Source organism: Podarcis gaigeae (genome assembly GCF_964106915.1).
Source record: "Podarcis gaigeae genome assembly, chromosome: 13".
NCBI classification, from domain to species: Eukaryota; Metazoa; Chordata; class Lepidosauria; order Squamata; family Lacertidae; genus Podarcis; species Podarcis gaigeae.
Genome location: NC_139689.1, coordinates 8,285,858 through 8,313,222, shown reverse-complemented (window position 1 = coordinate 8,313,222; position 27,365 = coordinate 8,285,858). Strand labels below are relative to the sequence as shown.

Below are 27,365 nucleotides of genomic sequence, written 5' to 3'. Positions count from 1 at the left end.
ACCAGTGGTCAGGGATGATGGGAGTTGTAGTCCCAAAACATCTGGAGGGCCGAGTTTGCCTATGCCTGTTTTAGGACAAAGGTATTTCAGAAAGCTGGAACTGACTGGATAGGTTAGGGAGCTGGGAGGCATAGCTGCTAGATTCTGTCTAGGGCTGCTAGCTGGCAGGGGTGGGGTGGGAGAACCTCACTGTGCCTTCAAAAGCAGATTGAAAAGCTATGCCTGCTGAACTTCTGCCTGCTTGGGAGATACTAAAGGCACAGGGAACATGGCAGGAGGAAAGTTCTCCTATGCTGTAGTTGGCTGGATTTTATGTATTGTAGGGTTGCCTTTTTTGATTTCATCATTTTACTGATTTGTTGCATGGCTGATTTTAATTTTGTTTACAGTATTTGATTTACCGGTACGTACACTGCCTGGAATATGCTCTGTTTATTATAAACAGCTTAGAAGCTAAATAGTTGAACCTCTGCTTTATCAGATAGAAGAATGTAGCAGACCAGTGCATCGTCATTTATGGAATAGGTTAGGCCCACAAACCACCATCTTTCACATTTAGAGCTCAAAAACCGTTGCAACTGACTATATGAACTGACCAGGCTGGATTTTATCTGTTGTGGATTCGTGTCTTGTTGATTTAATCATTTTACTGAGTTGTTGCATGGTTGGTTTTAATTTTGTCTATTTTATAACATATGCTACTGGGAGAATTATTATTTTTTAAAGTTACTCATAAGCTGAATAGTTGAACATCCACTTTTATCAGTAGGAGGAAAGTATCAGGTCAATGTTTTGTCATTTGTGGAGTAGGTTGGGCCCATAAACCACCAGCTGCTGATACCCCGTAGACTAGATAATCTTACACATTCAGAACTCCAAACAAGTTGCAATTGGCTGTACAAACTGATTTGGCTTCACCTTCATATTATTACTGCCAGTTACCGGTAATGAAGTTCAAAATCTCAGTTTGCTTGCCTCTCCATTTTTGTTTCTTCTGTTGACCAGCACTATTTTATTGTCCTCTTACCCAGTTTCAGTCAAATTTGTATGTGAAGGGGCACTAAGCAGGACACCTGCAACCTGCAGCTGGTGCTGAACAAAGAGGAAGTGAGAGAACTCGCACAACTAAAAGGAGGCCTGGAATTTTGAGATGTGGGCAATGCCAGCCAAAAACGCCACCTGAGAGAGTGAGAAACATGTGCTGACTCAAGACATAAGTCTATCAGTGTTCAAGGAAGCTATGTCACATTCACACCATACATTTAAAGCACTCTTGACCCACTGTTTCATGGCTTCCCTTAAAGAATCCTGGGCACTGTAGTTTTTTAAGGGAGCTGGGAGCTGTTAGGAGGATGACCCCCCCCCCCCGCAGAGCTACATTTCCCAGCATTCTTTGGGGGAAGCCATGACTTTTAAGGTGATGTAAGAGCACTTTAAGTGGATGGTGTGGGTGTGACTGCGTTCCGAGGCAAGTGCATTCAGGATTGCAGCTATAGATCTTGAGCTAGAATTCAAATCTTGATTGCTTCATCCCACTGGTTTCGGTTAGATGAAAGGGGCTCAAATCTAATGACTTGGTCTCAGATGCGTGGCGAGTCAGCCATCAAAGTGGCTATTACCTTTTCTTCTTCATCCTACTCTGAACCAAGATAACTCAGTAGCTAAAGGCTTTCTCGCTGTGGCAGGAAAAGCTTCCCCTCTTAACTTTCTGGGGGACACCCGAGGGCAGCCCAAAAGCAGGGAAGGAGCTGCCAGCCTCAAGTGTAAATGTATCTGGTCTCGACACTTGCAATTTGCAGTCTGTTCAGCAACCAGAAGCTTTTGCCATGGGGCAGAAGTCCAGCAGACCTTCTTGGCCTAAGGCTCCACACCTCCTAACGGACACAAATACCTTGTTCTCTTAGAGGTAGTAAACCTAGGTCTCAGAGGTAACACGCAGCTAATACTCTTTCATAAAAACAAAACAAATCCCCACATTGTTTTTTTTAAAGCACTGTTCATTTTCCACTTGTGAGAACACTGGGGAGGTGGGGACCTTCTTGCCAAGGTGGCAAATGTGCCCCTCTGTCCGACTTTTAAAACCCTCCCCAGACCCACCCCAGACCTTTAGTGTTTTTCCCTGGTTGGAATATGTCAATGAATTGTGATAATGGCTCTTGCTTATCTGGGTGGGGGAAATAGAGAGGCATGTGTGTGCAGAATTCTGGCTTTCCTACAACTAGGATGTACAAAGTAACAACTGCACGTGTTTCTCTGTTCACCCTTGTTGCCTTTTCGCCTTTGGTCCTGCCTGCCAATGAAATGTGGCTCCTAGAAGCCTGGTTACAAGGGATGTGGCCCTTTGCTATAAATATTTCTTCCCTTTCCTTTGGATTTGCCACCACAGTGACAACTAGACCAAAACGACCCCCTTTCTCCTTACGGCTTTCCCCCAAGCCCCACACTCTCTCACATTCCTCTCCCTTTTTCACGAAAGGATCCCCCATCTAATGGCTGCAAGATTCTCTGTTGCCATATCTTCCTCTCTGTTTTGTCAACGTACCATGTAAAATAAGAAATTCTCCAGTATTGTCATACTGTACGTGATGAACTTGCAGCCCAAAAGCTGAGGTGGAATTCACTGAATAACAGTGCAAATGCAGCTTAAGGACAGACACCAGACATTCAGCAAATTTTAGAGAAAACCAGCCTGCCAGTGGGGGTTAAACAGGGCTGTGTCTATTCTGCAAATAATTCAGCATCCTAAGCTTTCACTGTTCTTAAAGCAGGTTTCTAGATCTCATAGCTGAGAAAATAAGCTTGAAAGTGAACAGATATTTCCTTGCCCCCCCCCCAACAAATAGCAGTGAGATCAATCATGGAACCTTCTTCATTCCAGGTGAGCTTAGCACTTGTCGACAATGGCAAAAATAAGAATGAACTCGGACGTGCCCAAGTGTCTTCAGGTTAATGCGCCACCTCAAATAGTGTTTACCAGGCCCCTTACGGGGTTTGAGGCTCTTATTGTTAATGCTGGCTCTAAGAGGAAAGGATTTGTCTTGAGGATTAATAAGATCTTAATCAAAATTTGAGCAGGCTTCCTTGCATGGCTGAAAGGAGGCAGATATGAGTGAACAGAGGAGTGAAGCATACATATCTATGGTGCTCTAGACCAGAAACGTCAATATCTCCCTATATAAGGGAAAACATATAAAGATTAGCCTACAGTACAACTGTCACCTATGGAAGATAACATAGCACCAACAGGTTGGCTTGAATGTGGTGCTAGAGGCACTTATTACCACTCACTGTGTTGTGATGAAGGCATAAATGAGGCGATGAGATCCTGCAATTCCCGCTCACCTCATGGAATCATAGAATAGTAGAATTGAAAGGGACCCCCAAGCAGCATCTATTTAAACTTCTGCATTGCAGGAACACAAAAACATCCACATTTGCTGGACAGCATACCTTCAACATGCATTTCTCTCTTTTTTATTATTGCAGCGAGCACCACAGCCCCAACGGTCTTCCCACTGCCTCCCTGTAGCCAAGACTCCTCTACTGCCTCCCAGGTCTCCATAGGTTGTCTGGTCTCTGGCTACTTTCCTGAACCAGTCACAGTACGGTGGAATTCGGGAGCCATCTCCAGAGGCATCCGGACTTTCCCTGCAAAATTGGATTCATCCAGGGGCCTCTACACCCTCACCAGCCAGCTCACCATCCCAACCAGCACCTGGGAATCAGAGAAGTTCCAGTGCAATGTCGCCCATGCAGCTTCCAGCTCCACAATCAGCAAAGACATTGAGCGTGAGTCTGGCTGGGCCTTCGTTATCTTCGCTTTCTCTTTAACCTACAAATGGATGGTCGATCTGGCAAAGGAAAGAAAAGTAAAATACGAGGGTTGGGAGAGAGGGGAAATGGATTCAATATCTTTGGGTAGTGTTATTGTCTAGTACCAAGGCATGTTAAGCGCAGCAGCAGCTCAACGTTGGCTCACAAACGAAATGTGGAAGACAACTTCGGAGTTGTCTGTTCAGCACTAAAAGTGATGTTAGGGTTGTGCCATTTAAGATTTCAATCTTCGAGGGCTAGGTACAGCAACATCCAGCGGCATTTTTTTTAAAAAAATACACTTTAGTGTTAAATTGTTAAATTTGTGGTGATTTATTTTTAAAGTTTATTTATTGCTGCTTTATTCTCAAAGCAATGTTACCAGCATGTGTACCACACACAATGTGTGCTGATAATAGTATTCATAACCCGCTCCTTTAAACTGCTTGTATTCACTTGCACAACCAATAGGAGGGAAGTATCTTGATGAGACAGCGAGGCTGTTCAAAACTTTGGGATTAGCAGGAGAGACAAAGATGGCGAATGAGAGATGAATTAGTGGCCACTCACCCTCCAGTCTTCTATCGAAGTGGGTCCCTCAAGGCTTACATTGAGTAGGAGACAGATCCCAGAATGGAGATCACTAAGATCACTAAGTGGTATTAATGCCCCTCACATATGGATGGGGGGAGAAGATCAATTTGGTTCATATTTAAAGACGAATCTACATAATTCGCAGTACTTGAACCAAAACATGTCCATCATTTCCAACTTACACTTCTTTAAATTGTGCAAAGCTGTTCATTAGCCAAGTAATGTGCACAAAGAATACGTATAGTGCATATGTGAATAATATATAAGAATGTGTTACATTAGGAGCACTGTTTCACAGGAATGTATATATTAGGCAAAATATCACTCAGAGGTGTGTATATTAGGAGAAGTTTGAATTAAAATGCAGATGACTTTTCATGAGGACTGGTTTGCTGATTGGTGTGAAAAAAAACTTGAAAAATAAGCAACTGAGACGAACCATAACTGACAGATTCACCCATACCTGCCTTCCTATAATGTAGGAACCTCTGCAAAATCACCAGTGGCCCCGGAAGTCCGCCTGCTCCATTCCTCCTGCGATTCCAAATCCAGTGGTGCCACCATTGAGCTGTTCTGCATTATCTCCAGCTTCTACCCCAAAACACTGACGGTGGAATGGCTGGTGGGTGGGCAAGCCGGGCTCCTGCCTTCATTCACTGAGCAGCCCAAGAAGGATGCCCACGGATACACCTTCAGTACCACAAGCACAGCCAATGTCAGCCAAGCTGACTGGCAGGCTGGGAATGTCTACTACTGCCAGGTGTTCCACGAAGCAACACAAACGAAGGTGAAGAGCAAAGCCAAGATATGTGAAGGTAAGAGCAGCTGACTAAGTTGGCACTTGAGTTTCCCTCTGTTTTGGTGGGCATGGACTGGAATGTGAGGGGGAGGGCTGCTTCCAGATTGCAGCTTCCTCCCACTTCATTTATACATATATAGATATAGCTGCTTTCAATTATGGCCCATTGAATTAAGCCTTGAACACATGACCTAAAGTAGTTGTTTTCCATTTCTGCTGGAAGCAGGACTCCGGAAGACATAGGGGAGTGGACATCAGAGTGCCCCAGATGTCCATGAAAAGTCTTGGCAAATATGTTATCCTCTTCAGGGGGTTGGGGTCAGAGGACATTTCCCATCCTCTACACCATGTAGTTTGACTCAATGGTGTAAACCTTCTCCTGGATAGAACAATGTAGTCTTGATAGCAGAAGCTGATGTTGTAGAAGGGGGTGACAGGGAACTGTTTGTTCCTGCTCGTTGTTCACAATGGAATATGGAGCTTTTTTAATTTTAGGACAACCAAGGGCAACAAACACCAGCCCTTGTTAACAGATTATTACTATTATTATTATTAATAATAATTTATATTTGTACCCCGACCATTTGACTGGGTTACCTCAGCCACTCTGGGCTGCTTCCAACAAATATAAAAGCATAATAAAACATCAAACATTAAAAACTTCCCTATACAAGGCTGTCTTCAGACGTATTCCAAAAGTTGTATAGTTATTTATCTCCTTGACATCTGAAGGGAAGAAGTGAGAGTCAAATAGAGAACTAACATGAAGTTTGTGCCTCCAGATGCTACCGTCAGCCCTTCCACTGGCATTGACGTAAGAATTATACTCCCAACTCCAAAAGACCTGTACGTAAACAGCGACCCCAAACTTATCTGTGTGGTGGAAAACTTGATAGATACAGATGGGCTGATAATCACCTGGTCACGGCAGACACCAGGACCTGTGAGCCAAGAACTACTGGAAACAAAAGAAGAGCCTAATGGAAAGTTCACCGCTACAAAGGCCCTATCTGCCACAACGTGGCTACAGGGAGATGAATTCACCTGCAAAGTGGAATATCCAGGCCTGGCTGCTCCAATCATTAGGACCATTGCCAAGACGACAGGTAAGGGGGAAAGAGGGTTGGTCTCCCATCCCAGGGCTGGTGGTTTTGTGTTACAGAAGGAAAACACAACACAACTTGGCAAATCTGCAGTTTATGCTAGAGACACAAGTTACAATTTCAAGCAGTCTGATAGAGGTCTTGTGCAGGTTTGCACAATCATTCTACTACCCTTGTCTCTGCTCAAAGGTTTTATGGTGCTAGAAAAACCTGCAATGCATTTTTTTTTTTTTTAATCAGAAGGCAACACTGGAACCAAGGAAAGAAAGGCTTGTGTCCACTGCAGGGACCAAGACGTCTCCCATTACTCTTTCCACTCTCATGAAAACCATTTCATCTCTAGTTACAGATCCTTCAAACCTCTGAATCTGTCTATTGATAATGTTTACCCAACATTGGTCAAGCTAGATGAAGGATTGAGCCAGTTCTGATGAAGGCAGATCTTTATATCCTTGCCCTGGTGGCCCATTCCACAAATTTAACGAGCCACCAGGGTAACTGCTTCGGGAGCAACTGTGCAGAGCTTGCTCCTTGAAGTTTGCAAGATTTTCACCTTTCAGCCCCAAGCCATGCTGCAACTTGAACATACCTTCTCGGGAAAGACTGGGATTCTGTGTGGGCTGGGTGACTTCTGTATATCTGTTGAGAAACTGGGCTGTATAAATATACCTCATATCTCTGCTGTCCCAGTTTGTGCTCCTATTCATTCATCCAGCTCAAAGAAGCCCAACAGATGCTATAGATCTTCACATAGATCTACACACTGATGGTGACTTCAGCTGAAGGCACTTCAACTCGTTGGCAATTGAGTATTTACCCCACTGTGTCTACTGTACAGACATAAACTGCTCTTCAAAGAATCTAACAGATAATATTTAGAGTCAAATGACATTAAAAGCCAGGTGGAGCAACTATTGGGAACATACTGCTGTTATGAAGTGCATATGAACAGGCCAGAGGTGAGCCACGCTCTCTGCAATAACCCTGTCTGGAGTACGTATGTTCAAGAGAACAAAATCACAGGAACTCTCATTGTCAACACTGCATCCACTCATTTGGTCTAAACTTAACTACTGTTGCCTCTCCTTTTCTCTCACATATATTGCCCCTGATCTCAAAAAGGAACGGGCCATGCTCCTGAGGTGTACCTTTTCCGACCCCACCCTGAGGAAATCCGTAATCGGCCATCTATGGTGACCCTCACCTGCCTGATCACTGGGTTCACCCCAGAGGCAATTTCTGTCCAGTGGCTGAAGAATCACAACGCTTTACCTGACGATCACCATGTCAACACCCCAGTCATGAAGAACAACAACAACCATTCCTACTTCATGTACAGCCACATGAAAATCCCATTAACTGACTGGAACAATGGGAATGCATTCACCTGCATGGCTATCCACGAAGCCCTCCCCATGAAGTTCACCCAGAGGACCGTGGAGAAATCCCAGGGTAAAAAATGATGACCATCCCTCCTACGGCATTGCAACCTCTTCAGCCTCTCCCAGATTTCCCTCTAGCATTGTTAGATAAACCCTGTGTAAATAATTGCCATGCATGCGTGTTTGGCCTATGGCTGAATAAAAAGAGAACCAACTCAGATATATCCCATGTTGTGGTCATTTGCAGGAAAATCGATGACTAGCGTGAGTTTTGGAAAGCGGGGTGTGTGGATTAATTAAGTGGGTATTCATGGTATTTGGAAGCAAAATGTATTCACCATTATCAGAGCTATGCTATGGGAGTCAGGGGTGCAAACGTCTGACGACAGTATATGTGTATTTTAATGCTCACAACAGGCCTTTGATAAGGGCCGGAAGTGAGAGGGATTTGGTCCAAAGACACCCACTGAGCTTCATCTAGTTAAGTGGTGATTTGAATCTGGGTCACATTCCACCGGGCTCAAGTCCAATATCCCATCATCTGCTCCACCCTAGCTTCCATCTATACATGTCCATACAGTGGTGCCTCGCAAGAAGAAAAGAATCCGTTCCGCGATTCTCTTCGTCTAGCGGTTTTTTCGTCTTGCGAAGCAAGCCCATTGACAGCTTAGCGGATTAGCACTACAGCGGTCTAGCAGCTTCTAGCGATCAGCTGTTAAGCGGCTTTAACGGCTTAGGAAAAGGGGGGGAAAGCAGAAAAAAACCCGCGGGAACTCGCAAGATTTTTTCGTCTTGCGAAGCAACCCCATAGGGAAATTCGTTTTGCGAAGCGCCTCCAAAACGGAAAACCCTTTCGTCTAGCGGGTTTTCCGTCTTGCGAGGCGTTCGTCTTGCGGGGCACCACTGTACACAGGAAGCTGCTCTCCTTTTAATGTCTGGTGCTGAAAACAACAAATAAGCTGCTAATTCACTACTGAGGAATATTTCTGTACCAGTCTCTGCCTCCTTCAGCCAACTGCCACCAGGCTTCAGTTCCTCAGGGGTTGAAACCAGTTGATCATAGCAGAGTTGCTGTGTTCACTGCATTCCAACAACATAATTATAGCTCAGTGCTCTTTATATTTTTTTATCTGCCACGACGCCCCAAAAAATCAAAGCCCAAAGTTCATCCAATACGTTTGCCTTTTTAGGTACCCATATATATATATAAGGGAGTCCTGCCCATATCAGAATATTTTGCACTGCCTCTCCTTCCTCTGCCTGCCCCAAATATTGATATATGGTACATGACGTAAGAAGCTGGCTCATCGGTTTGCCTACTCAGAGTAGGCCCACTGAAATTAAGTGATATGTGCAATTTAGGTTCATTCATTTCAGTAGATCTCCGCTGAGTATGGCTAGCATTGGCTGCAAGCTATGCAGCGTTCTGTGTCGCAGAGCTGGAACCTTGCTCCAATAAGAGGTGTAATACAGAGGCCAACATCATCCTGTGGGAAGTTAGTTCAATGGGGCACAGCAGCATGGACAGAAAGTAGGCAGAATTCATCTGGTGCAACATATGTGCACACTCCCCGCTTCAACACATGTAGCTTCCCTTCATATCAACTCACATGGCCTGGATTACTGTGCATTTCAGTGACAGGGAAGAAGAAACGAGAGACTGCAAAACATCTGCATTGCTTGAAAGCAAAGACTAGTTTCTGAGGGCCAGCTATAATGTGATGCCATGGGGCATTTGGGGGGGCAACCCACAGTTTGCTGGGTCTGCATTTCAGGTCACCGCACAAGGCAGCAGAATGCGTGTAAACCCCTTATGCCCCGTTACGCCCTCTTCCAGGTCAAAACACAGCGAGTGTTTGCACGGCCGCATGTGCCTTGAATGTGCACAAAATGGTTGCTGCCTATATAGGGAGAGGTTTTCTCCCTTACCGCTCCCCACGGTTACAATAGAAGCACCATAGGGAAAGGTTATTCTAATCCAGAACCACATAAAAAAATAACCTCCCCTTGCACCAGGATCCTGACAAAAAATGGCTTTCAAAGTGGCTATTAACTGTTAAAAAGAATCAGAAGAAATTTCATTTGACACCTTTAGCATCACATCAGTAAGACATTGGGGGGGGGGATAATAATAAACCTAGTTTGACCCTAAATTTGAAATGGGTGAGCAAACTGAGCCATATTAATGGATTGTTCACATATTATTGGGTGGGTTATGAGAAATAAAAGGTCCAATCAAGACACATATGTACCCAATGCAAAAAGGCAGAGCAAGGATATGTTTTCCAAAATGATAGTCAGAGATCCCCTCAGAACCATCCCATCAAATATGAAAGAGCAAAATCTCTGACATTTTACAAAAACGGAGAAGGGAGAAAATGGGACTTTCAAGTACACTTTTCCCCAGTCTCCCCTCCTTTTGGAAACCAAACACAACATCTCCACTAAGTCACTCTTGCCCTAGTTATGCTGCAAGGGTGTGGCCTCAGCCATCACACACAAACTCCCTACCCACACCTGTTCCCTGGTTACTCCTTGAGTCAGTACTTAATGTACTGGTTAGTGTTTGTTTTGGTGCTTAGAACTCCAGATTCAAATCCCACCTCAACCATGAAGCTCACTGTGTGGCCTATCTGGACACCCCTCAGAAAACAGGTTAATTTAAGACTCTGCTAAAACATCCCCACCTCCTCATTTATTCAGGATTATTCCATCCAGCCATCTTCTGTGACTCACTGAAACTGTAAAGACTAGGATGTATTTTGTCGTGTGGCGAAACCGTTAAGCAACTGTTTTGAACACCTCTAACATTGCTATTTCTCATTGATTTATTACCTGAAAAAATGGAAGGCAAATAGCATTCTGCAGATGAGTTGAAACACATTGCACAACAGGTTCATCCTAAACAAACTGATGAGAATTAGATGAACTGGTACTTTAGGCAGGGTCCGGAAAAGGGAGAAGGAGAGAGAGAGAGAGAGAGAGAGAGAGAGAGAACTGTCGCAACAGAGTGAACTTACTTTGTAGGACAAGGCACAAACATTACATGGGGTGAACAGAGAGATTTCCCAAAGAGCCAACACCAAGCCACTATTGCAAAATTTAGATAATATTAATTGTTATATATGCCACAGGTGATCTTGCAGGTATACGGTTAGTGCATCATGGATTTTGTAGTCTATGTTAGACTGTACGAAATAGAAGGAATAATATTAGTAGTACATAATTCGGCATAATTCTATATGTACAATTAGTGGTGCGTGAAGGGATGGCTAAGTTATGGGATATTTTATGTTGAACACTGGAAATGACGTCTCTCTCTCTCCCCCTCACAGAGGTGGCTGTGTCAACAATTGATGATTACAGCGATGAAAAAGAGGAGGAAATGGATCGTCTCTGGGTCACCATCTTTGTTTTCTTCATTCTATTCCTCCTCAGTGTTTCTTACAGTGCCACCATTACGCTGTTCAAAGTGAGTAGAGAGGAAGGTCTGTTATATGACTCCATTTTAATCTTACGATGTGGAGTGACAGAGGCAGCAGAAACACCACAGGGATGGGGGGTGGGAAGCAAAGGATAAGGCTGAAATATTTCTACTCTTTATTGTAAATTAGTGAATGGTTCTGTGAAGGACTCGGCACATACCTTTACATATCCTTGATGCCAAATAGTCCATTAGATACCCCATTAAAATCAGATGACTGGGATGAAGGAAAATATTTGACTTGCTGATTTGCAAGAGAAGTTTAGGGATAGGAAGATGCTGGAGATGCAATGAGGTTGAGGGTACGTTCTTTCATATGTGGTGGACCTGTAAAAGGTTAAAAGCATATTGGGAAATAATCACAATGAATTTAAAAAATGTTTAGAAGTATCCCTCCCCGCCCCCCAAAAACAGTCCTTTTTGTTGGGGATAATTTGGACGGAAATTCCCAGGTGTCAGAAAAGGTTATTTATGTATTCCACCACTGCAGCCCATGTTTTGTTAGCCCCAAAATGGAAAACGAGCGAGGTCCCAACTAAAGAAGAATGGCCACTTAAACTGATGACATATAGAATAAGAGAACAAGAAGAACATATGTTTAAAGATTGGGAAATTTTTATTGAATGTATGGGGGGAATTTTGTACACTTGAAAAAGTTGGCAGCATTAAGATAAATTCAACAGTGTAAACAAATTTTGTTGGATATAATAATGGAATACTGAATGGTTTAGTTTATGTAAAATATGCAGGGATTTATGATATGCAAAAAAAAACCATGGAAAGAAAAATTTATTGAATGTATGGGGGGAATTTTGTACACTTGAAAAAGTTGGCAGCATTAAGATAAATTCAACAGTGTAAACAAATTTTGTTGGATATAATAATGGAATACTGAATGGTTTAGTTTATGTAAAATATGCAGGGATTTATGATATGCAAAAAAAAACCATGGAAAGAAAATTTTATTGAATGTATGGGGGGAATTTTGTACACTTGAAAAAGTTGGCAGCATTAAGATAAATTCAACAGTGTAAACAAATTTTGTTGGATATAATAATGGAATACTGAATGATTTAGTTTATGTAAAATATGCAGGGATTTATGATATGCAAAAAAAAAAAACCATGGAAAGAAGTCATTGGCATTTTAAGGTTGTTTAAATGAATATTCTAAAGTGTAAAACAGAAAATTTAATAAAAATTATAATTAGAAAAGGGATGGGAAGATGCAGAAAGATGGCAAGGAATGATGTTAGTATACAGTGCCAAAAGAAAGTACTTCTTCACACAGCATAATTAAGCTATTGAATTTGTTCCTACAAGAGGTAGTGATGGCCCCAGACTTTGATGGCTTTAGAAATGATCACACAAATTACTGGAGGAGGAAGACTATCAATGGCTACCAACCTCAATGGCTAGGTTCCACCTCCATTGCTCAAGACAGTGTTCCTCTCAGTACCAGTTGCATTCAAATGCTGCCTTTGGGCTTTCCACTACGGCATCTGGTTGGCCACTGTGGGAGCAGGAGGCCAGACTGCATGGACACTCTTCGACCAGATCCAGCAGGGTTCTTTTATGTTCTTACACTTTCTTGTGAGCTGGTGGGTTCTAAATAAATAAGCAAATATAAGTAATAAGTACAGGGTAAGTAATAATACATCATAGAACTTGCAACCTGTGACTGGCAGGAAACAGGGAGGACAAAACCACAAATGACAAATAGAACATGCAGATCTTTCTTCTTCCACACTCACTTCTGTTCTGTGTCTTCCTTTCTCCTCGCTCTCATTCCTTCCTGCAGGTAAAATGGCTCTTCTCCACTGTGGTGGTCCTGAAAAAGCAGCCAGCAGGCCCTGACTATAAGAATGTGCACCACTGATTGACCTAGAAGCATTTTCCTGGGAGCTCTTGTCCTACACCTTGATCGGGGCAAAGAAGAAGTCACTGGCTGGAGATAGGACTCCGTTTCCAGCATTAACAACCGAAGCTTCTCTCTGCTGTCTGCTTCTCTTCCCTGGTAGGGGGACAATGAAGCCCCATCAAATGAAGGACAGAGAGGCAATTTTCTTAGAACTTGGAGCTGGACTCGTCATATTATGTCATTTGCTGAGACTGCACTCCCAAGACAGGAAGCCTACTGGCCCTATGTGCATCTGTTTCCCACACTGACTGTCAAGGAGAGCAACTAGTACTCCCAACCCAAGAGCACAGGCCTTGAGAAAGGATTTTGGCACATCTACTCAGCATTAAGTCCTCCTGATTCAATGGGACATACATCTAAGTATACATATGACTGCAGCCTGGGTATCCACTGGACTCTCCCCATTTCAGAGCTTCAGATCTACTCTCAACCCCATGCTCTGCCATATGCTGTGCCCCCTCATACAACATATCCTCGTCACTAGCAGGCATCCAGTGTCACCCAGCTATTGGAGACACTGACCTGTCCTTCTTTAGCCAAATCCGCCTAAGCATTCTACATAAATGTCCTATTCTGAATATTGTCCTTCTCTATACTGAATTTTTCGATCAATCGGTTAAAGACCCACCCAATACCAACAATTTCTTCTTCCTCAGCCCCATGAGTGGCACTGAGGACATTTCTGCTCTTTTATATATTACATGATTTGTGGTCACAACCAGTGGTTTTTTTTCTGGGCGGATGCAGCAGGACGCGTACCCTAAACATTTTGTTTTGCCTGGACCGACGGATGGACTGACATGCCAGCTGTCTCTGTAGTAGCAGCACAAACTGGAGCTCCATCATTCTCCCTGCCGATGCCTGGGGAGGGGAATCTGGAGCGGCCGCGGTGGAGGTGACAGCACTGCTGCTCCTCCTCTTGCCAGGCTAGAGCCAGCCAGTGAGCACTCGCCCCTCCTCGCTCAAGCCAACCCCACCACTGCCGCTACCAGGGGCCTTCCTGCCCTCTCACCGCAGCTGCTATTTTCTGCTATTTTCATATACAGTGGTACCTCGGGTTAAGAACTTAATTCGTTCCGGAGGTCCATACTTAACCTGAAACTGTTCTTAACCTGAAGCACCACTTTAGCTAATGGGGCCTCCCACTGCCACTGTGCCACCACTGCACGATTTCTGTTCTCATCCTGAAGCAAAGTTCTTAACCTGAGGTAATATTTCTGTGTTAGCGGAGTCTGTAAACTGAAGCGTATGTAACCTGAATGCGTATGTAACCCAAGGTACCACTGTATTGCATGTTTTGCGGTCATAACTATATTTACTAGACAATAATAAATTAATTAAATAAATAAATAAATAAAATTGCCTTCTGAAGGTTTTTGTTTCGTTTTTGCTCCTCCTTCACATACTTTCAGGAAGGAGCTTCATCCTCTTTTGAAAATTCCGCCTGTTGTCCCATAAAGATCAGTCGTTTGGGAACCTGCAGACTTGCAGATGTTGTTGGACTCCAACTCATAAAAGTCACAGACAGCATAACAAATAGTCAGGGATGGTGGGTCTTGCAGTCCAACAACCTCTGAAGGGCCACAGTTTCCTCACCCTTTACTTGCATGCCAAGACCCCATGACCCCACAGTTCTCCAGGGAGTAAATTACCAAATAAGACAACAGGATATAGTTTATGGTTTCAAATAAGCCACAACTTTTATTGGTTACAGATATGAACAGTTTGGCAGAGGCATTTGATGAAACCAGTTTATTTCACTTCAGCCCATCTGTTGGGAATGTATCTAGGGTAAACCACCTCGGGGGGGGATGTGACCTGCATCAAATAGGGGTACTCCCCAAGGAGTCACCGTTGGAGGGGTGCTATGGCTGCAGTCCCCTCCTGGGCATTGGACAGAAGCTACTCCTCCCAGATCAGAACACTTCTTTTTGCTCCAGAGCTTTCTCCGTGAAAACCCGCTCTTTAAAGCTCATTTGGAGCAGGCAGTACTCCACAGCAACCCAAATGGACGTGTGTTTTTTCCAAATGAGCACTAAAGAGTGGGTTTTGTGGGAAAACCTCTGGGATGAAAACAAAACAAAAAATAAAAAATATGGACTCTGGCATGAGGATATATTATTTACTGACTCATATACAATTAAATAAAAGTTTGTAAAGATGTTCTATAGGTGGTACTTAACGCCAGTTAAGTTGGCAAAGATATATAAACTGAAATCCAACTTCTGTTGGAGATGTGGTGGAGAAATAGGAACAACAATACATATGTGGTGGAGGTATGAGGAAATTAAGAAATTTTGGATAGGAGTACATGAAGAACTAAAGAAGATGTTGAAAATATCAATAACAAAGAAACCAGAGACATATCTCCTTGGATTGATAGATGAAGAGATACCACGGGGGGGGTGTCGATATGCAAGTACAGCTGCTAGAATAGTGATTGCTCCTAGGTGGAAGTCACAAACTACACCTACAAAGGAGGAATGGATTTGTAAACTAAATGAATATTTTATTTTGGCAAAATTAACTGCTATAATAAGAAATCGGTCGAATCAAAAATTTAAAAAGGAGTGGAAATGTTTTGATGAATATATGGCAAAATATTGCTAAAAAAGAAAGATACGCTAATATGACTAGATTAAAATGTGAAGTATTGGATGGAAGAAAAATTAGTAAGGAAATATAATAAGAATATATAAATGATTTGAGAAGATTGTAGAATGCAAGATTATTGTAAATTGTATAATGTGGAGGAAATCGAGTGAGGGCGGAGGGAAGTGGGAGGAAGGAGAAAAGAATAATATGATGGATTGAGGAAATATAAATGTAAATGTATGGGGTGATGGGGAGGAAATGGTGTTGGCTCTGGTACATCTGTATTGTAATGTAATATGTGAAAACCAATAAATAAATAAATAGAAAACATGGAGCTTTTAAGCATCTATCTATGCCTGGAAGGAGTGGGGCAAAGGTAACTGTGGATGAACCCCAAGATGTGCCATAGTTGTTAGGTCTTTTCCCACTGCTTCTGCCACCTCTGCCCAAGGTGGTCATCCAGCAAGGGACCAGCCAGACTCCAATGGCTCCTCCTCTGGCAGAGCCCAGGGCTCTGAGGCAGGAGCTTCTCATTCACCCGCTTGTAGAGTAGCCTTCTTAGACTTTACCAGTCTAAAGTGGTGGGGTCTGCGTTGCTCCCGGGAGGGAGAAAGGAAGTCAAATGACACTGAGGTTGCTTCAGAGAAAGAGTTTATTCTGCTCTCCGGATAGCAGAAGGCACTTGCATGGTCAGCTCACAGCAAGTCCAAAGAAATGAGAAATTTCATGCAGAATATATATCCTTCAGGCACCCTCTCCCCCCTTCCCCAGGAATCCAGCCACGCCAGCTTATACACACAGGTTGAAATCACAGATGTTCCTGTTCCAGTACTTTTAACCATAAAAGGGTGTTCCTCTTCCTGTACTCTTGACCATATAAGGGTATTCCTGTTCCGGCACTCTTATCTTGGGGCAGGAGGTCACCAACTCTAAGAACACTCCTTACGCCATTCCCGGACTAGGTCTGTGTGTCAGAGTGTGGTCAGGAAGATAAGATAAGACCCAGACGTGCCATCCCTGCTCCACTTTGGAATGGACAAGGTCATCCGTCATTACCAGCCTTCATGGACTGATAAGGGACTTTGTTTATACAGCTGGGTTCCTGTTATGCATTTGCTCAACAGCTCAAGTTAAAGCATTTTAGAAATGCTCCCTTGGAGAAGGAAAAATGCGGGTTTTGGGGCCCGTTCCAGACTGACTACACAGTTAGGTTTTTAGATTTGGGAAACCCGTTCCTTCAGTAGTACAAGTGAGGTGAGCAATTCTGCTTTCTATGTCAATCATGGGGGGTTCCCTCTCAAGAATATACTGCATTTACTAAGAGACAGATGACTCCTTCATAGTAAACACAGCAAGGAAAGGCCATAAAATCATAGAATTGTAGAGTTGAGATGGATCTCAAGGGTCATCTAGTCCAAACCCTGCAATGCAGGAATCTCAGCTAAAGCATCCATGACAGATGGCCATCCAACTTCTGCTTGAAAACCTCCAAGGAAGGAGAGTTCACAACCTCACGAGGGAGACTGTTCCACTGTCAGGCGGCTCTTAACTAGAAAGAACAGTTCTTCTGAGGGTTTATTTTAGCCCTTCTAGCAAAAGCACAGAGTGTGTTAATAGCTTACTGTGGATGAAGTTCCACTTCAGGTCTCCAATTTCAAATATGGTTGCATGGAAAAATGTGGTTGCTGCAGAGTGCTGCAATTCACTGTATAACCCCAAATACAGAAGAGGAGTCTGATACTTGTGTAGCTATATGTGTTTGTAAAAGAAAATAAATACTTGTAGTAGATTCCTGGCAATGCACAAGAACCCCACCTGTACGCACAATAAATATTTTGTTGATTTCTTAACCTCATTTCATTTGACCTCCAGTCTGCAACCTCTTCCTCTCCTACATAGTTCACTCTCTGCATTTTCAGACCCTCCAGGTGTCCCTATTTTCCAGGGACAGTCCTGGATTTACAGAAGCTGTCCCCGTTTCTGATTTGATCCTGGAATGTCCTGCTTTTCCTTAGGATGTCCCTGTGTTCCATCTGAGAAATGTTGGAGGGTATGCATTTGGTGTGTCAGATTGTGGTTTTCTGAACAATCACTGTGTCCCCTCTATGTGGAGGTCCCTCCTCCCTCAGAGACTTAAGGCACTTAAGGACTTAAGGAAAAGGAACTTGAGATGTGAGACACCTGGTAAAGACGCTAACAAGTTGCAGGATTGTTTCCGTAAGGAGGTTAGATGCTTCTCCTCAGAACACCAGGGATGTGAGCAAACTGGGGCAGAGATATGGGAGCAATCTTCCAGCTGAGGTGTTTTTTTTCCTGCCTTTTTCCTTCCCCACCCCCATGGAGGTGCCAGAATTGCAGGATCTAAATGTTTCTCTCTCTCTGCCCCCTCAAGGCTCGGAGGGTCAGGGAAGCACTTCCAAGAAGGCAAGAGCCTCTGGAAATTCACAGACAAATAAGTGTATTATCACCAATTCTCTCAGGAGTTTTTTCCATGAGGATTTGAAAGGCTCTAACGCCACCCCCACTCCCACAGATTTTTCCTTCTATGGTAACTTATATATTTCATAAAATTCATATGTGCTTGGTTGTAAGAAAAAAATAACTCAAATGAGGCTTTTACCATGGCAGTTTTAAATAAATAAATGAGATGAGATGAGATGAGATGAGAGAGAGAGAGAGAGAGAGAGAGAGAGAGAGAGAGAGAGAGAGAGAGTGCTTTTTTCTAAAAAAAATGTTTAGGGGTACTCTCATTTTGACTCAAGAAAATCACCATTTTATAGTTGAAATCAGGAAAAATAAATACAGTAAATGGACAAAAGTGCAAAGATTCACAAAATGTTTAGGGGTGTGCGTACCCCTGAGTCCCCCTAGGAAAAAAAAGCACTGGAGAGAGACAGAGAGAGAGAGATAGATTACCTTATGAGGAGTTTTAGGGCTTTCCCTATAGGATGGCTTGGAATTACCCTACTGCATGAAACTACAGGGTGGGTTTGTCCTTTTTTCTGGTTTCATCAGGCTTCTCAAAGTATAATTTATTCTCTTTTCTCCCAGTTTTCAATTCGTTGGCTTAAGGAATCCCTGAAATACTCCCAGTGGAGCTTAGTTTAATTTGGCTATGGCTTGCTTTCCTGCTTGGCAGGGGATTGGACTCGATGGCCCTTGTGGTCTCTTCCAACTCTATGATTCTATGATTCTATTCTATGATTCTATAAACTGCAGATGCCAGTCTGGTTTTTTTCAATCCCTGGTATCCTGAGAAAGGGCTGAGAGAGACCCCTGCCAGTCAGACCCTGGAGCGCCACTGCCAGTCAGTGTGGGCATTATTGGGCTAAATAAGGCAGCATCCTACATTCCCTCTGCTGATGGGAGTTTTATGTGTCATTTTGCTATTACATTTATAAATGGTGATGATGATTTATTCAAGGCATACTGCCTTGTATATTTTTCTATCGGTTGAAAGGCAGGATGCAAGCAGACACCTGGCCACACGACAGGTCTTCTCCTTCCCGCTGCAGCTTTCAATATGCCCCAAAATCTGTTCTTTAAGGTTGAGGGACTCTCCAGAGGAGATTTTTGTTGGGGCTGGTGACAGAAGAAGAGGAACCAGAGAGGTCCTGTTGCACAAGCAGCCTTATGTTTCACAAGCAGGCGGACATCATTGAATATCAGCCATAGATTACGGGCGTATTGCCCTCACAATTTAATCTATCCCAAGTAAGAATTGGAAACCATCAGTGGGAATGAAGTGTGATACAAAAATGGTTACTAAATGAGGGTGAGGCCTAGAATGGCACTCAAGCTTTGACAATGCTGGAAATAATTCCACTTACAACAACATAATACCTCACTAAGTTCACCAAAATTGACCCTACAACCCTATACCTGTCTGCTCAGAAGTAATCCTTACTGATTCAGTGGGATTTTGAACTCACTGGTGAGAAAGAGGAACAAGGCAAGTTACTGAAGGTCTGACTACCTGAAAAATTGTAATAGTATTATTATTATTATTAATTCATTTATACCCCACCCATCTGGCTGGGTTTCCCAAGCCACTCTGGGTGGCTCCCAACAGAATAAAAAAGTGATAAAATAGTAAACATTAAAAACATTAAACAGGGCTGCCTTCAGATATCTTCTAAAAGTCAGATAGTTGTTTATTTCTTTGACATCTGATGAGGGTGTTCCACAGGGCTGGTGCTACTACCGAGAAGGCCCTCTGCCTGGTTCCCTGTAATCTCACTTCTCACAGGGAGGGAAGCACCAGAAGGCCCTCAAAGCTGGACATCAGTGTGCAGGGTGAATGATCAGGGTGGAGACTCTCCTACAGGTATACTGGGCCATTTACAGGTATACTGTCTGTTTAATTGTTTGGAATCCTGTATATCTTTACCTCACCTTGGTCTTATACATCACCTTGATTGCCCCTGGGCAAAAACCAAACTAACCCTGTTAAGTTAAATCAACTAATTAATTAATGTGTGCATAGGTAAGAAAAAAACAAGTGGTTTGAGTTTTTGCAGGCCAAATTCAGCTCAATTCCGGTACTTCATATAGACTTGTTTTTCTGAGCAATGGAACTTTTGGGTTTTGAAAAGGTGTTAAACCAGGTGATAAAAAAGAGGAAGTGATTGGCTCCCAAATATATCCCCTGGACCTCATTTCTGATTATTATTTTTTTCACACCTTCACGCCAGCTCTCAGGATGTCAGTGTTCTTTTTAAAGGGACTTCTTAAGAACTTGGGGGGAACTCTGAAGGCCTCATTGCGGCGGAAATGACTCCCCAACAGAAACAGACTGTGGGTCATCCAACAGAGGTCTGGTTGCTTCAATCATCTCCAACCTTGGGATCGGTGAGTTCAGAAGAGGGTTTGTTCTTCATGTTGGGGGGCAGGGGAATGGAAGGTTGGGTGGATGCAGGTACATTGACTCTGGGCCAATTGAATAAGTTGACTTTTATACATATGCTGCGTTAAAAGATACTTACCACTTTCCAGTGGTGGCCTAAAGTATCTGCAATGGCAGCATTTGTTAATAACCCTGTTTGGACCAGCATCGAAGACACCAGAAATATTAGAACAATTGGTTAAATCCTCTGAGACCAAAAAGCTGGTTACTATTTCTTTATAGAAATTTGGTATCAATAAATTAATTTGATATGCAGACTCTGATAAAAGAATGGAATTAAGAATTGGAGGTTCCTATATTACCTAGACAGTAGGAGAGTGTTTTAGCTTTTGTAGCAAAGGTGTCAATGGATTATGAATTACATCTTAAACAACAAAAAAATAATATTTAGAAATTATGGGACTCTGTTACGTTTGTATAGAAAGGGACTGTCTATACAAGCATCTTTATGTAAGGGAGACAGGAGGAACAGAAAGAGCCTGGAGCTGCTGCTCATGAGGCAAGGAGGACTGCCAGGCAATGCTGTAGGCAATGCTGAGTTCAATATAAGGAAGCTTCCTATGTTCCAATGTCAGACTACAGCAATGTGGGCACATGAACCTTCCCCAAGTGCCACATTCAGCTCAGAAGCTTCCCACCACTCAGTCAAGAGAGAAGCCTTAAGAAGGTAGGTGAGAAAAGCCCCAGGGCTCCTTGCTAACTTCTCCCAGGCTTGTTACTCAGCTAGATCCCAGGTGGGTTACCAGCCAAGCCGCTTCTTGCATCTAAGCTATGGTTTATGCTAGGAAGCTGGAGGAGGACAAGGGGGCTACCTGAGAGTCTGGCTGAAGCCTCATGGTCTACTGGGAAACTCCTGAGCTCCCAGAGGAATGTTGAGCTTCAAAGAGGTGGGTTGGGCAGAAGAAGGCTACCTGAAATCTTGCTCAAATGCCATGAGTTTCCCAACTTCCCAATGAACATTTGGCTTCCAGGGAATTGGCTGGGTGGAAGGAGGAGACTGAAAGTCAGGTGCTCAGCTGTGAAATTCCTCACCTCACCGCAGCAGGCTTTAAACTAGTGGGCCAGGGAAGGTACCTGAAAGCTTACTCCAAGCCTAATGACTCCTGCTCTCTTGAAGGAGTGCAAGGTTTATGGGAAGCCGATGGGGAGGAATGGAGCTACCCAAAAACCTGTCCCAGCTGGATGATGGCAAGGACCCAGCTGAGCACTAGGGCTTGCAACAAGCTGGACAAGTGCAAGGGAGTGCTATAAAATCCATGTCAGCTGTAAGACGCCTGGCTTCATACATGAGCAGTATACTTCATGAACCCTGGAGGGGGGGTGGACTGGAGCTATGTCCCACCTGATGCACAGCAGTACAATTCAATACCTAGTTCAGCATTAGGATTCAAGGAAGCTAATCCTCGAGCAGAGGAAAGTTGAAACCAGCCCTGAATACAAGGTGTTATAGGTGCTTGGGAGTTGCCGGTGGGGCTGCCTTGAGGGCTGCCCCAAGCCTGATGCTCAGTTGGGGGAGCAAAAGCCAGGTGCTCACAAAAGCTGAGGGTAGAAGCCGGGGGGTGGACTGCCGAAATGCCTCCCCAAGCCCAATGCTCAGCTAGAATTTTCTTGACTACTTAGCTGCGTGCTAGGAACCACAAAATCTGTAGGGAGCAGCTTCATAGGTTTCCTGATGCCGGCAGCAAGCTTTAGGCACAAGTATTTGACAACCCACCCAGGTGATGTAATTCACAAAAACTGGTGGGGAGGGGAATGCCTGGATGGCTGTCCCAAGCCACACGTTCAGTTGGGAGATTTTTTGCCACCTACCTAGCTGTTGGTCTTCCCATAAGCTGGTGGAGGAAGCAGTTAAGAAGCAGAGCTATGTGTAAGATTTTGCAATTGCTGGGCGGGTGCCTGGAGGCCTGCTCCAAGCCCGGGGGATTCTTGCTCAACTGGGGGATTCTTGACCACCCAGCTGAATGCCAGGCTTTATGTAAGCTGGTGGGGAGCAGTTGGGAGGAGGGCACCTGGATTCCTGCTCTGAGCCTCATGCTCAACAGGAAGATTCTTGACCACCCAGTTGAGAGTTAGGCTTCACAAAAGCTAGTCGGGTGCTGCCAGGTGGGTGGGCTGCCCAGGTGCCTGCCTCAAGCCTGATACGAGGTTCTTGACCACCTAGCTGTTCACATAAGCTGGGGGGGGGGAGCAGCTGAGAAGCTGGGGAGGGCTATGTGGATGCATGGCAAAAGCCAGGTGCTCAACTGTGAGATACTTGGTTTATCAGAAAATCAGCAGACTGATAGGGCTGGTGGGGAACAAGAGGCTGACGGAGAGCCTGCTTCAACCTAATGCCTAGCTGGGAGTTTCCTGACATTCAGATTAAGCTTCATCTGGCAAGGAGGAGGGTGGTTGAAAGTCTACTCCAGCCAGATGCTTAGCTGGGAGATTTCTGCTACTGTCCCCACTCCTTGATGAACAGCAGGCTTCAGCCTCGCAGGGAGCAGGGGAGCTACTTGAAAACTTGTCCCAAGCCTGATACTCAGCTGGGAGATTCCTGGTTTGCAGCTGTGTACTAGGATTTAAACAAGCTGGACAGGTGCAAGGGAGTGCTATAAAATCCACCTGATGCTCAGCTGAGAAATTCCTGGTGTAATGTTGATGCAGCAGGCGAGAATAAATGGACTGGGGATGGGGGACTGGAGCTCTGTCCCACCTGATCTTCAGCTGGGAGATTCTTCAATATCTACTTCAAGGAAGCTGATCTTGGCGCATATAGGAAAGTTGAAGCCAGCCCACAGTGTAAAGCTTCAGCAGGTGCTGGGGAGCAGCTGGTGCTCCGCTGGGAGATTCTTGACCACCCAAGTTTGTGTGACACTTCAGAAAAGCTGGTGGGAAGCAGCTGGGTGGGCTGACGAAATGCCTGCCCCAAGCATGATGCTCAGCTAGGAGTTTCTTGCCTACCTAGCTGAGTGCTCGGAGTCACAAAAGCTGGTAGGAAACAGCCAGTGGGGTTTCCTGATGCCTGGTGCACAGCTGGAAGGTATGTGACAACCCACCCGAGTGCTATCATTCACAAAAGCTGGCAGGGAGCATCCAGGAGAGGGGACAGCATAGATGCCTGTCCCAAGCTCAGCTGGGAGACTTTTGACTATCCAGCTGAGCATTGGAATTAACAAAAGCTGGTGGGCAGCAGCTGAGAGGGGAGACTGCCTGGATGGCTGCCCTAAACCTAGTAACCGACTTGGAGATTTCTGACCCCCCAGCTATGTGTTAGGCTTCACAAAAAACAGCTAGTAGGGAGCAGCAAGGTGGGAGGCTGCCTGGAAGCCAGTCCAAAGCCTAACAAACACCTGGAAGATTCTTGCTGACTCAGATCAATGTAAGACTTCACATAAGCTAGTGGGAAACAGTAGGCAAGCTCTCTGGACATCTCTCTGATGCTCAGCTGGGAGGTACTATCAATCAGCAAACTTCAGGGGAGATGGCAGGGAACAAGGGGCTGCCTGAAGAGCTTGCTCTAACGTGATGCTAGCTGGGAGTCTCCCAAACTTCCCAGGAGAATGTTAGGCTTCTTTTGGCAAGGAAGGTGACTGAAAATCCACTCAGATGCTTAGCTGGCAGATTTCTGAGCACCACCACCCAAATGAGCAGGAGGCTCCAGCCTGGCAGGGAGCAGAGGAGCTGCCTGAAAGCCTGTCCCCATGCCTGATGCTCATCTGTGGTGCTTTTGGCCTACCAGATCCACAACAGGCTTCAAGAGCAAGGAAGTATCTTAAAGCCTGTGCCAAGCCCAGTGTCAAACTGAGAGACCCATAAACTTCCTGAGTCACAGCAGGCTGCAAGAAGCCGAAAGGGAGCAACCAGGGGGCAGGGGCTGGCTGGGGGCTAGGAGGTTCCTGACCCTTCAGATGTAGAAAGCTGGTAGGCAGCAGGAGGTGCTTTCTGAAAGTCTGGTCCAAGCCTGATGCTCAACTGGGAAATTCCTGACCATTCAAACGAGTAACAGGCTTCATGGGGGCTGAATCTGCTCCAGGCATGAATCTCAGCCTGGAGATCCCCCAATTCTTACTTGAATAGTAGGCTTCAAGGAAGCTGTCATGGATCAAGAAGGCTACCTTAGCTTGGCTCTCAGCTCAGGGTCTGGCTTCAGGGAAACCAGATGAGAAGCTGATGGGGCTGTGGGGGAGCCAGTGGGCTACTTGAATGCCTGTCCGATGCCCGAGCTGTAATGTGTAGCTTTAGGGCTTCATCTCTCGAGACCTGAAATTGCAAGCTCAGCCAAGGAACAACAGGATTAGGAAGCAAGCGGCTTTGAGGAGCCTAAGTTCCCTGCTCAGAAAATGTTAGGGGCAAAAAGACCCCTAAGGTTTGCTAGGCTGCAATGGCTGAAGTAGACAGGAGCCCTGGGTTCTCTCTGGAGTGGGCTGCAATGGATGAGTGGGACCAAGCTGGTTAGGACAGAGGTGTGTACCCAGCCATAGAAGAGTAGAGTAGTTGAGTGGTTTAGAGAACAAGGAATGTGGTATCTGTTGCACCTGAGAGTGGCAGCCCTGGGGAAGCTCATGATTCTGGGGGAGGAGAGAGGAGCATAACAGCTTAAAACAAGCATGGACTCCCCACATTAGGAGAGTGGTTTCCAGTGGTTGCAAACTGGAGTCAGTGTGTGCTGGGACTCCTACGTTTGATCATCAGCTCTGGCTGAGGAGGGGAAGGTAGGCAAGATGTGGGTGACTGGGGAGGGGGCCTGTGCAAGGTCAGAAGGGAAGTTCCATGGGGCTGAAAGGCATCCCAGGTCTTGTAGCTAGAGAAGGACATGTTTGGCAGTTGTCACTATTTAACTGGAATGGTTCCTCTTTTCTAGAACTTGTCTCTGGCAAAACACTGTCCCTGCCTTGCCTTTGGTATGGGTGTTATTGAAACTGTCTTAATTATGAGTTCCTTTTGCTCAGCAGCATCCCCAAGACTTCTAAACATCTCTGTGTGGACAGTGATGCACACACCTCATCTTTAACACTCACACATGCTGAGGTCGCTCACATTCAGTATATGAGAATATGTTGTTGAACTCAGGATTTCTCACAATATTTGCACCTTCTTGGCTTTTAAAGATTGCTGGGCAGTCCCATTTTATGCCTGGATTTTATCTACTGCTGGGTTATCTTTTCTTGATGTTATCATTTTACTAAGTTGTTGCATAGTCTGTTTTATTATGTATGCTGCCTGTTGAGTCAGCCACCAGAGACACATGGCTGTTTCCTTGGTCTTACTCCTGAAGCAAGGTATCTAAGCAGTTAAAGTTTTTCCCATCATGGCAGGAAAAGCTTTCCCTCCTAACTTTCTGAGTGAAACCTGTGCAGGGAAAGGAACTGGCTATGTGTCTACAATTTGCAAGCTGTTGAGAAACCTGAAGTTTTTCTCATGGGACAGACGTCCAGCAGCCCCCTCTTGGCCTAAGGCTCTGCATCCTCTAACGGACAGCAAGGCCTTGTTCCCAAAGAGGTATGAGACCTAGGTCTCAGATATAACACAAGGCTGAAATGCCTTCGTTTTTTCCCAACCTGCATTATTTGTAAAAAGCACTGTTGTTGTTCAACTAGTGAACCAGGAGGAAATGGGGCACCTCATGCTTAGGGGACAAATTTGCCGCTCCATTCTCTCTGTCCAGCTTTTACAATCCTCCCCAGACTTACCACATCCCATTCCTTGAGTGTTTTTTGCCTGGTTGGGAAGTGTCCTTGAATTGTGATAATGGTTCTTGCTTAACTTGGATGGGGCACAGAATCCTCTGAATTTTCTGCAGCTAGAAAGTGCAAAAGTAAGAGTTCCATCTTTTGCTCTGTTCATCTTTGCTCCTTTTGACATTGAACATGACTCCAGTTAGCATGTGCCCCCAGAACATTGCTCATGATGGAATGAGACCCTTGGGTTACAAATGTTCCCCACCCTGCTGCTAGAATTTTTCTCCCTGACATCATTTCCTTTAGGCATAGGCCAGACACAGTTTTGCCACCAGTAAAAACTAGGCAAAAACTATACGCTTTTTACTGCTTTCCATAAACCACATAGCCCCCTTTTCGTGGATTTAAGATTCCCCCCACAACTTTTTTTTTAATAAATAAAAGTAGAATTCAAAATAAAAATGTATCTGGTTTGGTTATACATTAAAAAGTTGAAGCCCCCAAAAATTTGATGTGGAATTCACTGATGCAGCTCAAGGACAGGTGTCAAGCATTTGGCAAATTTGGAAAGAATCAGCCAGTTGGTAGGTGCTAAACGGGGCTGTTTGTATTCTGCAAATAATTCAGCATCCTTAGCTTTCAGTATTTTCAAGAGAGTTTCTAGCTCTCGTGGTTAAGAAAACAAGTTTGTAACTGTTGCTTTGGTGCAATAGATACCTTCCCTCTCTCAAACAAATGGCCAGGAGATCAATTAAGCAGCATTCTTCATGCCCAGTAGGTTTGGAACTTGTTGGCAATGCAGAACTATGGATGAACTGAGGGATGCGGTTGGCACTGTGGTCTAAACCACTGAGCCTCTCGGGCTTGCTGATCAGAAGGTCGGCGTTTGAATCCCCACGACGGGGTGAGCTCCCATTGCTTGGTCCCAGCTCCTGCCAACCTAGCAGTTCAAAAGCACACCAGTGCAAGTAGATAAATATGTACCGCTGCGGTGGGAAGGTAAATGGTGTTTCTGTGAATTCTGGTTTCTGTTATGGTGTCCAGGGGTACTTTACCTTTACTTTTACTTTTATGGATGAACTTGAGCATGTCCCAGTGTCTTTCAGGTA

At 44.6% G+C, this 27,365-nt stretch overlaps 2 gene segments (V, D, J or C); both read left to right on the top strand.

Annotated features, from left to right (window-relative positions):
• The window catches only part of LOC310829032 (Ig gamma chain C region-like), a 38,537-nt gene that overhangs the window by 4,405 nt on the left and 6,767 nt on the right, over positions 1-27,365 (top strand).
• On the top strand, positions 2,858-13,053 carry LOC310830885 (immunoglobulin heavy constant gamma 2-like). The segment is given in 7 exons: positions 2,858-2,945; positions 3,487-3,789; positions 4,890-5,222; positions 6,049-6,312; positions 7,432-7,761; positions 11,027-11,163; positions 12,976-13,053.